This window comes from Habropoda laboriosa, unplaced genomic scaffold (assembly GCF_001263275.1).
Source record: "Habropoda laboriosa isolate 0110345459 unplaced genomic scaffold, ASM126327v1 scaffold41, whole genome shotgun sequence".
Lineage (NCBI taxonomy): Eukaryota > Metazoa > Arthropoda > Insecta > Hymenoptera > Apidae > Habropoda > Habropoda laboriosa.
The window spans coordinates 320,928-334,361 of record NW_017100164.1 but is presented as its reverse complement, the minus strand read 5'-3'; the positions used below and the strand labels follow the sequence as shown (position 1 = coordinate 334,361).

At 39.3% G+C, this 13,434-nt stretch overlaps 1 protein-coding gene across 1 annotated transcript in view; it reads right to left on the bottom strand.

The window, feature by feature from the left end:
* LOC108578563 (LON peptidase N-terminal domain and RING finger protein 3) overlaps positions 1-13,434 on the bottom strand; it is a 94,543-nt gene that overhangs the window by 55,383 nt on the left and 25,726 nt on the right.

Below are 13,434 nucleotides of genomic sequence, written 5' to 3'. Positions count from 1 at the left end.
AAATTCTCTGAAACCGTTTAAACGATATAAACAACAAATTTTGGATCGCGAATGGAAATTTAGTACAGTAGGAACTTCCCTCTCTCTCTCTCTCTCTCTGACTCACTCACTCACTCTCTCCCTCTTCTCCTCTATCCATCTATCCGTATGTATGCAACGCAATTCCCGCACGGTTGCGACATATTGCACCATCGTATCGCCAAAAAGCGCGGAAACTGGGTTAACACGTGAGCGTGGACGCGTCAGACCGGTGCCCGTAGAAGGCAGAAAGAAGCTGATGCCTGTTATAGCTACTAGCCAAACTCGAACTCGCGGTATCTCCCTGTTATAGACCAAAAAAGAACGCGTAGAAACCGAATGAAAGAGACGAAAAAAAAAAAGGAAGAAAAAGACGACGAGGTAGATGGGCAGAATCGGCCAATCACGACGATACCCTACTTCTGCCGGTTAGAGAGTCGATTGAAAATCGCCACGGAACGAGCTCGTTTCGGATAGCTTTTCGTTCGATCGAACGGGGCGGTTCTTTCGAAACCACGAATGCTAATTAAACTCGTCTAATTGATACCGATCGAACTTTCCTTCTCCATACCTAGTTTTTCTTGCTTCTTTAGGACTGACCGACAGAGAGGCTGATACGAAGAGCACGCTTCGAATCGCGACGATCGATCCACCAGAGAGACGAACACCGGTGAACGGTCAGACCAGGTTTAATTGACTTCGGGCGGTTCGGTTTGATGGCTCGCTCCGGATGCGGTCAATAATTAAACGGTGAACCTATGTACATATGTATCCTTCGTTTTTTTCTCTTTATATTTCAATTGCACTGGTTTGGTGATTTTCTGTTCTGCGAGTTGTTAACAGGTTTTACGGAATATTAATATCAATTCTTTTATGAGATTCATGTTGACATGGGGCACAATGTATTTCATGTAGTAACAATAATATTTGTATTCATTTTACTTAACTTTGTTAACATTGAAACTGTAAGAATTGTTTATTTCTAAATTCAAATTAAATTAATAAATGCAAATTTATTAAATATGATATTTTTTAAATGAAAAGTTTTTTCAAATATTTTTTAAATTAAATTGGGGCAGTGTATTCCCCATTTTAGTGTTTTAGGGTTGATCTTCTTTCAGTTTTTTTCGTTTATTAATTTTCTTTTATCGCCAACTTATTATTCTTCTGTTAATATCGTAGGAATATTTGTATACGTCTGTGATGGAATAAAGTGATGTGGAATGGACGACAGTGTCCATTATCACATTTACAGAAAAGAGAATTTAGTAAATAATTGATTCGATGTGCAACAAATTTGCGACTATTTTCATAGGCTATCCTTCCTTCAAATACTTCTGGAAACCTTGTTAACTTTTAATTCCACTTCTCCTCGCTATTACACAAACAACTTCGAAAATAAACCTCGGATCGAAGGGACAGGAAGGACATCATCAACACCAGCTTTGCCCACTAATCACGACAAACATCTTCACCAGTCGACCGAGAACGTGATCGTCACGTCAATTTTTTCTCTTCAGATCGATATCATCCTTTTTCTTCCAATTTATCACTCATCGCGGCCGGATTGTCCGACGCGACGAACGTCACTTCAAAACGTTCTATTTGCAGATATTAATCAGAAGAACACGTCGAACGTGTTTCCTACCCTCCCCCTTTCGTCGCGCGTTCGATCAGATTGTTTCAGCCAGAAGGATCAGTCAGGACGTTTGTATGAAAATAGCACAGAAGACGGTGTTATTCACCGTGGACAGACATAGTCACCGGATTAAATGATGAATCACGGATAAACGCGCGCGTGTTTCGCAACCCGGATAATGAGTAAGAGCTGCGACAGATCTCTTGTGTAATTTGATTCGGTGACAACGAGTGGGCGACACGCGCCTCCACCCGGCACACGACACCTTCGAAATTCAATCGATTTGCTCGCTTACACTCGACGAATCTCGTTCGACGTGTCTCTTTACTTGAGTTTTCTCCTATTTTTCTTCCTTTGTAGTGAAGGGGAGGTGATCAGGATGGTTTGAAGTGATCAGTAAAAAAAATTGTGTATCGATAATCGTTTTCTTAAAGTTAAAAGAAAATTCGTAAAGATTGCCCATTTTTCGACCGATTACACTACAGTTTTTCCATTATCTGGGATAGTAATGTGATTAAGAGAGCAAGTGACGTGACCCTGGCGATATTAGGAATTAGTACGCAAAATTCTGAGATAGTGGGACTTTTCTGGGACCTTTTTGGCGGGAGATTCAAACTGGGACCGTTGAATCTCACTCGCCAGGGATCCCAGGGGCCTTTTTGGCGGGAGACCCAATCTCGGACCGCCGAATCTCATTCATCAGTGATCCCTAGGACCTTATCGGGAAGAGAATGAACCTGGGACCGCCGAATCTCACTGAATAGTGATCCCTAGGACCTTTTCAGTGGGAGATCCAAATTGGGACCGTTGAATCTCACTCGCCAGGGATCCCAGGGGCCCTTTTGGCGGGAGACCCAATCTGGACCCGCCGAATTTCATTTATCAGTGATTCGTAAGACCTTTTCAGCGGAAAAACCAATCTGGAACCGCCGAATCTCACTGAATAGTGATCCCTAGGACCTTTTCAGTGGGAGATCCAAATTGGGACCACTGAATCTCACGGAATAGTGATCCCTAGGACCTTTTCAGTGGGAGATCCAATCTGGGACCGCCGAATCTCACTCACCAGTGATCCCTAAGACCTTTTCGGCGGGAGATCTAACCTGGGACCGCTGAATCTCACTGAATAGTGATCCCTAGGACCTTTTCAGTGGGAGATCCAAATTGGGACCACTGAATCTCACGGAATAGTGATCCCTAGGACCTTTTCAGTAGGAGATCCAATCTGGGACCGCCGAATCTCACGGAATGGTGATCCCTAGGACCTTTTCAGTGGGAGATCCAATCTGGGACCGCCGAATCTCACTCACCAGTGATCCCTAAGACCTTTTCGGCGGGAGATCCAACCTGGGACTGCCCAATCTCACTGAATAGTGATCCCTAGGATCTTTCCAGTGGAAGAACCAACCTAGAACCGTTGAATCTCGCTCGCCAATGATCTCTCCCGCCTTTTCGGCGGGAGATCCAATCTGAGACCACCGAATCTCACTCACCAGTGATCCCTGGGATCTTTTCGGCTGGAAAACCAACCTGGAACCGTTGAATTTCACTCACCAAGACCTTGGAGTGATCCAAATAAACGATCCAACGCTACGAACAATCTCCTATCTGTATTGTAATATGGCTTTGACGTCTGATTTTACGAGCTCGTTACTCGGCTGGAAAACCAACCTGGAACCGTTGAATTTCACTCACCAAGACCTTGGAGTGATCCAAATTGTAATATGGCTTTGACGTCTGATTTTACGAGCTCGTTATATCGCTTCCACCGACTATACGCGTCTGCTTTCCGCGTGTCTTGTGCAACAATCGTATTTACGAGAAATGATAACCCGAATTGCATCGGTATGTGCATACATACCACAATCGAGCATCGCAATCCAAGCAGAATTCGAGCGAGCATCGGTTAACAAACGGATCCTTCCCAAGTTGCGGGGGGGAAGCACGAGCAACCCGTACGTAACTTCGCATAGCAATGAATCTTTCGCGTAACCAAGACCTTCGACCACCGCGTGGTTCAACCTAGAATATCGATCCGCGAGTATAACAGCTTCGTGACGAATCCTGGAACTCGACGTTTCTATAGCGTGTTCTTGGAAGTGTGTTGACAATGAAATAAAACGTTTCAAAAGTGACATGTTTTTTTTTTGGTAAATGAATCATTGCAACATTATTTACAACTTCGAAATCAATGTTTTAAGAATGACCTAATAGACCAAATGATATTACATCTTTCTTTTTAATTTTATTTTTATACTTCGACGAAGGTCAATCGAAAATATTGATTCGAGAATATAGCAACGTTACCACGTGTCCTGCAAGTTGACATTCCTGAATTATTTCTCGCATTTCTTGGAAAACTGCCCGTAAAAATAAAACAAAGAACTTAAAATTGCAAAGCTTTTTTCTCATTAATCCATTACGATTTACACATATCTAAACGTCTAATTTTCGTCAAAATTGAGTCTGTTAACGAAGGACGTCATTTTTATTTCGCACTAATTCATTCCTCTGTCTACAAATATTACTACATATCCTCCCAAAAAATAATGCACGCAATTAAATCAAGCATACAACGAAAGTTAAAATTAAGTACAATTCCAAAAATTCCTCAGGCATTGCTCAATCATTAAAAAATTCCAGAACGATACAACGAACCCCACAGTTTCGTCACGTTTTTACCAACACCGAATACCTCTCTCCGCTTTTTCCCTCGATCGGTGATTCGTTAATCGCTCGCCTAGTTTTTCTCTTTCTTTCTATGGGAGCACCGTAAATAGCTGCCGCGCAGTCTGCGGCACACACACACACAAGGCTCGAGAAATATCCTCGGGAGACAGATAACGATCGGCATTGATTAGAAAATACGCGAAGCTCTCCGCTAAACGAGCGATGGAAATCTAGAAAAGGCTGCGTCCGTCTGAAAACCGGCGTGATCGATGGACGAACGTTCACTAGGAATACACTATGTTGGTACACATTTCACAACGCCTCTCTTGGGCAACGTGTACCGTGTCCGATTGATCAAGACAATTTTCCGTCCCGCCTTGCGACATCGATCGTGAAATAGTCGCGTAAATACGAAACCACACCGCGTTCAGTTTCACGTGCATCGCAAAGTGTATAGTCGGTGGAAGGAATACTGCGACGTCGTAAATTCGAGAATTAAGTAGCGGAACATTAACACACTGGTGCGTCTTTTTGCTTTTTTACTTGGATACTGATTTTCATCCGTCTGAAAATAAGTTTATAAAACGATGTATGTAAATGGTTCAATTTCTCTTGAGAAATGCCGGCAACCCCGGCCATAATCTATTTCAGCGAAGTTTGTCTTCACTCTTCGCATTAAATCGTTACGTCGTTCGTTGCATTATAAAATTCACGTAGAGCTTTATACCAAAGCTTTATTATAAATAAATGACATATGAAGTAGCAGATTTATTTTATTTAATAATTTGGTCCGGCCAATGATAATTTCGCCCCCGAACTAGGAAAGGTTGCCTTTCCTTAAATTACAACGAGTCAGACACGTGACAGAAATTCTAGCCAACATGTGAGAAAAATAGTTATATTAATAAGAAAAATTCGTTACAATTCTAGCTATTCGTTTGAACTTGTAACACCGAGGACTGCTAAGCTTTTGTTACCTGATACAGTACCAAAACGCTAAATGACCGACGCTTAGACGTATAGTCAGAAAAAGCTCACAGGTTAAGAGGTTAAATAGGGGAAAAATATGAATTAGTTATAGCAGTTCTATTCCAAGATAACGCGACTGAGAGAAATAGACGCGAAATCACACCGTACCCGTGTCAAGTGCGGCTCCAAACGAATGTGTTAAGACATTTTACCTTTTCATACGTTTTTCGATTGGGTCTTACTGAAAGATAACGACGACAATCGAACACTAACTAGCTCAGTAATTTTCAATCGGTGTGTCGCGAGAGTTGCACAGGTGTGTCCAAGAATTTTTAACACAGTTTGCAGAAGTAACTAAGAAAAGAATATTTTTCTTTTTTTTAAATCAGTCAAAAATGTGCAGCAAGTAGAATTTTAGCAATTAGTTTCTATGCACCGTGGGATAAGAAAGGTGAAAAGAATAGATCGATTAACTCTTACCCGTGTGAAAGATTTCTTCCAACTAGCTGATTGTTGAATCGCTCGACTGATTCTTTCTATCGTCACCATAGGAGGACGGGAACGATTTTCACGGCGCTTTCGCGAAGTAAACGCGCGTCACCTCGAGAGCAGCGGGAAAGCATCGACGGCCAGTGTTGCCTTGACACGAATCGCGTGCTCCACAGCGGATTAATTTCGTTCAGCATAATTATATAATCGAAACGCGCTCTCGCGGATTTACAATACCGCGGTTCCAACTGAGCGTGATCCACGTGGCCGCGACACCCATGGGAGATACCTGTACACACAGGTTCTCGCCTATCGTTAATTTCAATGCGGACTGGCTGTAGCAACCCAGACAATTAGATAACTCCGGATATCGTTTCAATTAGAATCTTTCTTGCGTTCGTGATGCGTCGGTGATGCAGAAATGTTTGCGGCGAAACGGGGAGAAGGTTTATTTATGTATTTAAAGTAATAGGATGATTCTTGAAAATACTGTAATCAACAGATATTTATGTGATATTATATTTGAAGTAATAACGTAATTTCTGAAAATATTAATGAAATATCGTAATTGGAATAATAACAAATTTTCCAAATATAATGCTTAAATATTAAAGTAACAACACAATTTTTGAAAATATTATAACTTTAAAATATTAATGAAATACTATAATTAACATAATAACAAACTTTGAAATATTTATGAAACATCATATTTAAAATAATAATGTAATTTTTGAAAATATTATAATTCAAAAATATTAATGAAATATTATGATTAAAATAATGACAAATCCTTTTTATCAAAGGGTTTACCCCTTAAAATTTGAACAAAATAAATTACATTAAATTAAAAATAACATGTCACAGCACAATTTAATTACTCTCATTTTTATTCACCGTCTCTCCCATCCAGAAGATAGAAATCATTTTTTCCACAAGTCTTCTATTAGACAATAAATGATTAAACTCAGACTTTACGAACATTTATTACACGCCGTATTACGTTAGCAAATTAACAGTAACAATCACACTTTAAACATCTGATAAGCTTTATCAAACCAGCTTTAATACACCGTTACTGTTTTATTACTACACTCCTGTTCATTGACAGATTGCTTTACTTGCAAAGCTATTAGTAGCTCTTTATACAGATTCCATTCAAGGGAGACGAATTAACCCCCTAGAAGGGTGAAATGTTCGTTGCATAATCGAGGAACGAAATAGGATCTCATTTTGATCCCGATCAGCAACATATATATTTCGAACAATTGTACAATCACACTGTCAAGCCAAACCTGAACTATTACATAAATAATTAAATCAAGGACAGAAGGTGAATTTATTTCCATTCACGTGTCAAAACTGCTACAAAATTCCTGAAATTCCAACAGCTAACAACTGTCAAGATCGATTACGTAAAATCAGAAGAATCTGACCTAAAAATTTAGCAAAAAAAATTATTGTCACCAAAGTTGAACAGTTTCATTCATAAAACAAATAATCTTTTCACGGTGTACGTTACGTTGCACGAATAAAATAAGATACTAGAACAGATAGAAGATTTACGATGAAAAAGAAAAATTTCCAACGCAAAGAGAACAAACAGACACACACACACACACAAGCCAGAAACATTGAATACGTCAAAAGACACGTTCGAAGCGTATCTAAATTAACTGCTCTCGATACGTGGAACAAAGGGAAAGAAAATACACATAACAGGGAACAACGAACGAAGCGATAGTTTATTTGCAACGAGAAAAAAAAAATGGAAAAAAAAACGAGGAGACAAGCAAAGTTTCGATTGACAGATGGGTACACCATCGGAACGGAATCGAGGTCGCGACCCACTTTCGATGACGGAATCTCGACGAGCGTCTCGAATCTTTTTCCTCTGATCGCTGCTGCCTCACCATCCAAATCCATTACAGCGAAAATAAACTGCGCCTACTATCGTACAGGTTCGACGAAACACGTTTAGCCTGTATTCGACAGAATTGGTTCGATTCCTCCTCGTTTCGCGAAGATTTGAAACTTCCATGGAATTGGTTCGATTCCTTTCCTTCGTCTCGTGAAAATTTCAAACGGGGTGGAATTATTTTGGAGATATCTGAGAAAAATTGGGTTCGGTGTATGTAGAGGATATAATCATTGTTAGGGCTTGCGGTTGATCTTTCGATCGTTCAAGCTTTGCCGGTTTTTGCACGTGCGTACCGACTAATGGTCTAAGGCTTCGACCAGTTTCTTGATTGAAACACTAAGTTTCTATTTTTCTACAACTAATTCAAGATATAAATTCTACTGCGAAGTGAGAGGTGTTTCTCTTGCGAGTTGCAAAGTGTTTCTTTTTGGAGTCTCTGCGGTTTCCCTCGACGAAGACTCCTATTTTCCCAAAAACACCCCGATTGGTGATTTCTCCTTTTCTAGATCACCAATCAGTTTACTCCGGTGCATCGCAACCTCCCTCCATTTCGCCCTTAGCGCGTTATCTTAGGGTGGGGTAGACAACGACCGGAAAAAGTGTTCGGTGGACGGATGCGTGGGAATCCTGTGGAATCTTCGCTTTCCTAGGCTTTGTTAAAGTCAAGTGGCCCATCGACGTTGGCAAAAGTCGTGGGGCACTTTTCTATTTTCCGTTCGGAGACTCCAGGATTTACGGCAGGGTGTGGTCCTAGGGACCAAGTGTCGCAGGCAACGCAATAAACACTTGTGGTGTTTTGAGAAAGCGATATTTGCCTGCGACGGCGACCACTTGTCTCGCTGCCATAAATCCGACTACAAGATACGCCTTAACAATTATTGTCGGTAATTTAATTATTATTTAAAATTTGAAACTTCGTGGAATTGGTTCGATTTCTCCTCCTTTAGTGAAAATTTGAAACTTCGTGAAATTATTCTGAGGATCTCCGAGAAAAATTCGGTTTTCTGTATATAGAGAATATAATCATTGTCAGTAATTTGATTATTATTTAAAATTTGAAACTTCGTGAAATTGGTTCGATTTCTCCTCCTTTCGTGAAAATTTGAAACTTCGTGGAATTGGTTCGATTTTTCCTCCTTTCCTGAAAATTTCAAATCTCCTGAAATCATTCTGAATATCTCTGAGAAAAATTTGGCTTCGACACACAGACGACATAATCATCACCGATAATAAATTAATTAAACATTCAACCATTTACCGTAAGAATTCCCCGCGTACAATTCCTTATATCACAAGAAACTAATTCAACGAATGATTACCCAAAATTTCGTCGAAGTTGATTTGCTACGATTTAAGGAAATTTCACTGATAACTCACAACGAAGATAATTGCCCGCACACAAACTGAAAAGCCGGCGCGAGAAAACGGGAATGATGCGTAAGGTTTGTCAAACCGTGATCCACGCGCGAAAATAACGTATACGAGACGCGTTACGGGTTTACATAACGCTATTCGTAGCGACGTGACAAATTTATTGAGAAAACAAAATGAGTCAGGTTGCGTGCGCGACGATCAGGTGGCGAAACGTCGTCGGTGTAACCCTTTCGATGTGCTAAGTCGAAAAGTGCTCTTGGACCGTGACATTGAAACCGTCCATTTGTGGCTCTCTCTATGTCCACTGTCTTTTTTCGTCTACTTGGCTGAATATTAGATATAAATTGGAATGACGTAAATGATACGAGGTACACAATTTGTATCGTAAATTCGAAATAACATATAAGTAGGTATCGTAAATTCAATGTTTCGTCAATTTCAGATTTGCATCGGGTGAAGCAATCGGTATTTTAAACTGAATGAGCAACTGCAACGAATATTGGCGAATGAACTTACTAGAAATAAATCTATTTTAAAACAACCATTCCATCAACGGAAAATTAACATTGATATAGAAAAATGAATTTATTAATACACAGAATAGGCCAGGTAAAACAGGTCTAATTATCTTTTCTAATTGAAACGGTTTAAAAGGGTGAATAAGATGGAAGACAAATTTTCTTGACGGTAGAAATGACAAAAAATGAAAGAAAGTTGCACACATGATTTAAAATTTTAGGGTCCAAAATGATTATAAAGTTATATACGGTAAAAAAAAAATTGTGAAAAGACACAGGGAACTTTGAAGAAAACAGAAAAATACTATATTTCTAAAAAAATTTACAAATATCTTATTCTCCCTTTGAAACCATTTAAATTACGTCTGAAAATTTTCTCGTGGCACCGTAGCTATTAGGAAAGATAATTAGGTGATCCACCCTGTACATTAATATATTTAAAAAAATTCCATTATTACGTTACGCGTGTGACGAGAAAGTTTCGGAAAATTCTAGTAGGAAATCGGGATTCGAGTTTGCATAGTAAGAGTGGCTATAGCGACTGTTAATAGCGGAAGTTCTTAAGGGTGCTCACGCACACGTGCTCGTGACGAAAAGAAATTACGTATCGGCTACTGCGACTCGGTGGGAAAGTTATGTAAGTTGTCGTATCGTGAAAATCTCATTAGGAAAACCAAATGAGTCAGAACGTATTTTCATGCTCGAATGTAAGTGCGCACGGACGCACTATGCCACGAAAATACATACGCTCCGAAGAAACAACTCACTCTTTTCGTATATCACACGGTATTTTCGTGCGATTGCAGATCGCCCGTTCTATACATATAACGCGGCGAAGGCTGCCTTCCTTGGAAACCATTTTAGGAATGCTTTCTGCCACGATACAATTCGCGGTGGTTATTTTGCACTCTTCGGAGAAGTCTCTATTTATTTCTACGTGAAGTTAAAGTAACTTGATGAGGAATTTTTTAAGTTCCTTTTGGCAAATCGTGACTCACAAGTTCGATAAGAGGAAAATTAAACAAAAATTTGAAACTTTGCAGAAATGTAGCTGAACTGGGGCTAATAACGAAACTATTTTCTTGTTTTGACAGTGAAACCGCCCTAGGGGTGAAAACCCTGTGGAAAAAATTGTCGTGAATATTTACGAAGCCATGCAAAATATGGAAACGAAGTTCGATTCAAAGTAGTGTGATTTTTCATGCGCTACATTGTGGTAGTAAAGAATTTTCGAAAAGCATTCTTTTCAAAAAATAATGTGTGGAAAAATAGCCTTTCGAAAATTCTTTACTACCACAATTTGGAACTTTTCTTTTCTTGCCATATCTTATACTGTTTAGTAAATATTGAGGATAATCGCTTGAACCACACGTTTCTGCAAAGTTTCAAATTCTTCGTGTTTCCGGGTCACCGAACTTCCCCTGTCAATTACGAATGATAGTTAAAAATTCGCTTTCTAAATCACACACTCAATCTCTCTCAAATTCCAAATTAAAAATGACTACAAATGTTATCAAATTCGATATAAACAAATTTCACATTCACATCGAACCGTCGTTTTAATTACCCAAAAAAATGACCTATTCTCACCTCGAACCATCTAAAAAAAAAAAAAGACGTTCGTCCGCGTCGAATTCACGGACAACGAGTCACGTCACTCGCGAAGGAACAAACAGAAAAGTTTCCCGTTACTCGAGCTACAAAAACGAGTGGAAACGGTGGAGAAATCGGGGGGGACCGGAGGATACAAAGGATTAATGTTTATAAACGTGGACACGGTCGCGAGACTCGCGAGTGCTCGTTTCCATTGGACGACCGTACGGCCTCCGGTTTGATCGTGGCCCTGACACGGCCGTGTCGCGTTCCCGTTGCTCTCTTTGCGAATCACTTGAACACCACGGATGCGTCCTTGGTCCCTGGCGCTCTTTAGAATTCGCGGCCACGTCCTCCCGCCGGCCGCCTTTCCCAACGCCGAGATAAAGGTAAGAAGGAGCAAAGCGTGCCGAATTTGGCAGGGGTCCATACACGCGCGGCCGACTCGCCTCGACTCGCGACGCCGCGAATTTCCGCGTGCCTCCATTCGTTCCTCGACCGATACACCATTCGAACAATGCATACATGCGCGAGCTGCGACGATCAACTTTGGAGAATCGTTCGTTTGGAAATTTTATTTTCGGAATTAAACAGATGCGAGGATGTGCTTTTCAAAATAGACCATTTAAGTAACGTGTAGTATGCATACACTAGGAGTGACAATAAAGTTTCGAGAATCGTTCGTTTGGAAATTTTATTTTCGGAATAAAACAGATGTGAGACTACGGTTTTCAAAATTACTCCATTTCGGAGTATTCGAATTAGAAGATATTATTTTAATTATGAATCTTCTTTATTTTGATACGCGAGGAAGGCACGTCGCTATGCAATCAATCAATAAGAAAAAATTGAAAAGACACAGAGGAAAAAAAAAGGATCAGCGTCACTCATACTAAACAGATGGTTACTATGTTATTTCTATATATATATTTATATCAATGTGTCTCAGTATGTTGATCATTTTTGCTGTTACTATTACACAGACACATACTCATTTCTCCTTATAATCCAACAGGGAGTGACAATAAAGTTTGGAGGATCATTCATTTGGAGATTTTATTTTGAGAATTAAACAGATGCCAGGGTGTGGTTTTCAAAATACACCATTCGAACTATGGCATAGGTACATGCACGAGCTGTGACAATAAAGTTTTGAGAATCGTTAATTTGGAAATTTTATTTTGAAAATCAAACAGATGTGAGTCTACGGTTTTCAAAATACATAATTTAAATAATGTGTAGTATACATAAATTGGGAGTGACAATAAAGTTTGGAGAATGATTCATTTAGAATTTCATGTTGAAAATTAACCCTTTATAACACTAGTGACATGGAAGTTACGTATCAATTTATGTATCTAATTTATTACTATATTATTGCATTATATTTTCGCAATTTCTCTATGACATTAATTCTTCATTCTCTCATCAAAATACAAAGCTGTAATCAACCTCAATTTTTCTTTTGACGGACGAAGAAGAATCGAGTTGCAGAGGGTTGAACACATGTGAGTCTATCGTCTTCAAAATACACCACCCGAACAATGTATCTATAGACGAAGAATGATAATAAAGTTTCGAGAATAATTCATTTAGAAATTTTACTTGAAAAATTAATTCTTCCGCTATGTGATTTAGAAATTATGTATCTAAATTTAAATAAAAGAGCCCTTATTTTAACCCTTTCGTTATATACTTCCCCCGCTCGAGTAATAAAAATTGATCTCAATTTAGTATGCATCGCAGAGGATCGATAGATGAATAAGAAATTCTTTAAAAAAATAACTCAATCGCGAGGGGGTCAACAGAAAACTATCCACTGTGAAAGCATTCATTTTCTCATGAAAAATGCTTTCTTAATGACATTTGATTATTTCAATAATTGTTATACATAATGCAACAATATGTCCAATACCGTATAATCTCAGTGATAACGATAAATGTGTCGTACTCGGGGAAAATTGCACAGTGTACCTATATCTACACTTCTCATACATACTAATGCACACGTGCAATGTATGCAGCTTTCGCAATCAAAGGGTCAATACCCGCGTTACATTTCTTTGAATTAAAAAAGTTGTTATTCTAATTTGCCACAGTTATGCAATATTCAGCGGCACACCCGTGATTGTGATAAGATGGTTGTAACAGGGAAATTTCAATTAATTTTCATAACCTGCGTATTTATACACATACAATTCGAAGCACGTACTTTACGAGGAAGGAGTTAAAGAAGGTATATA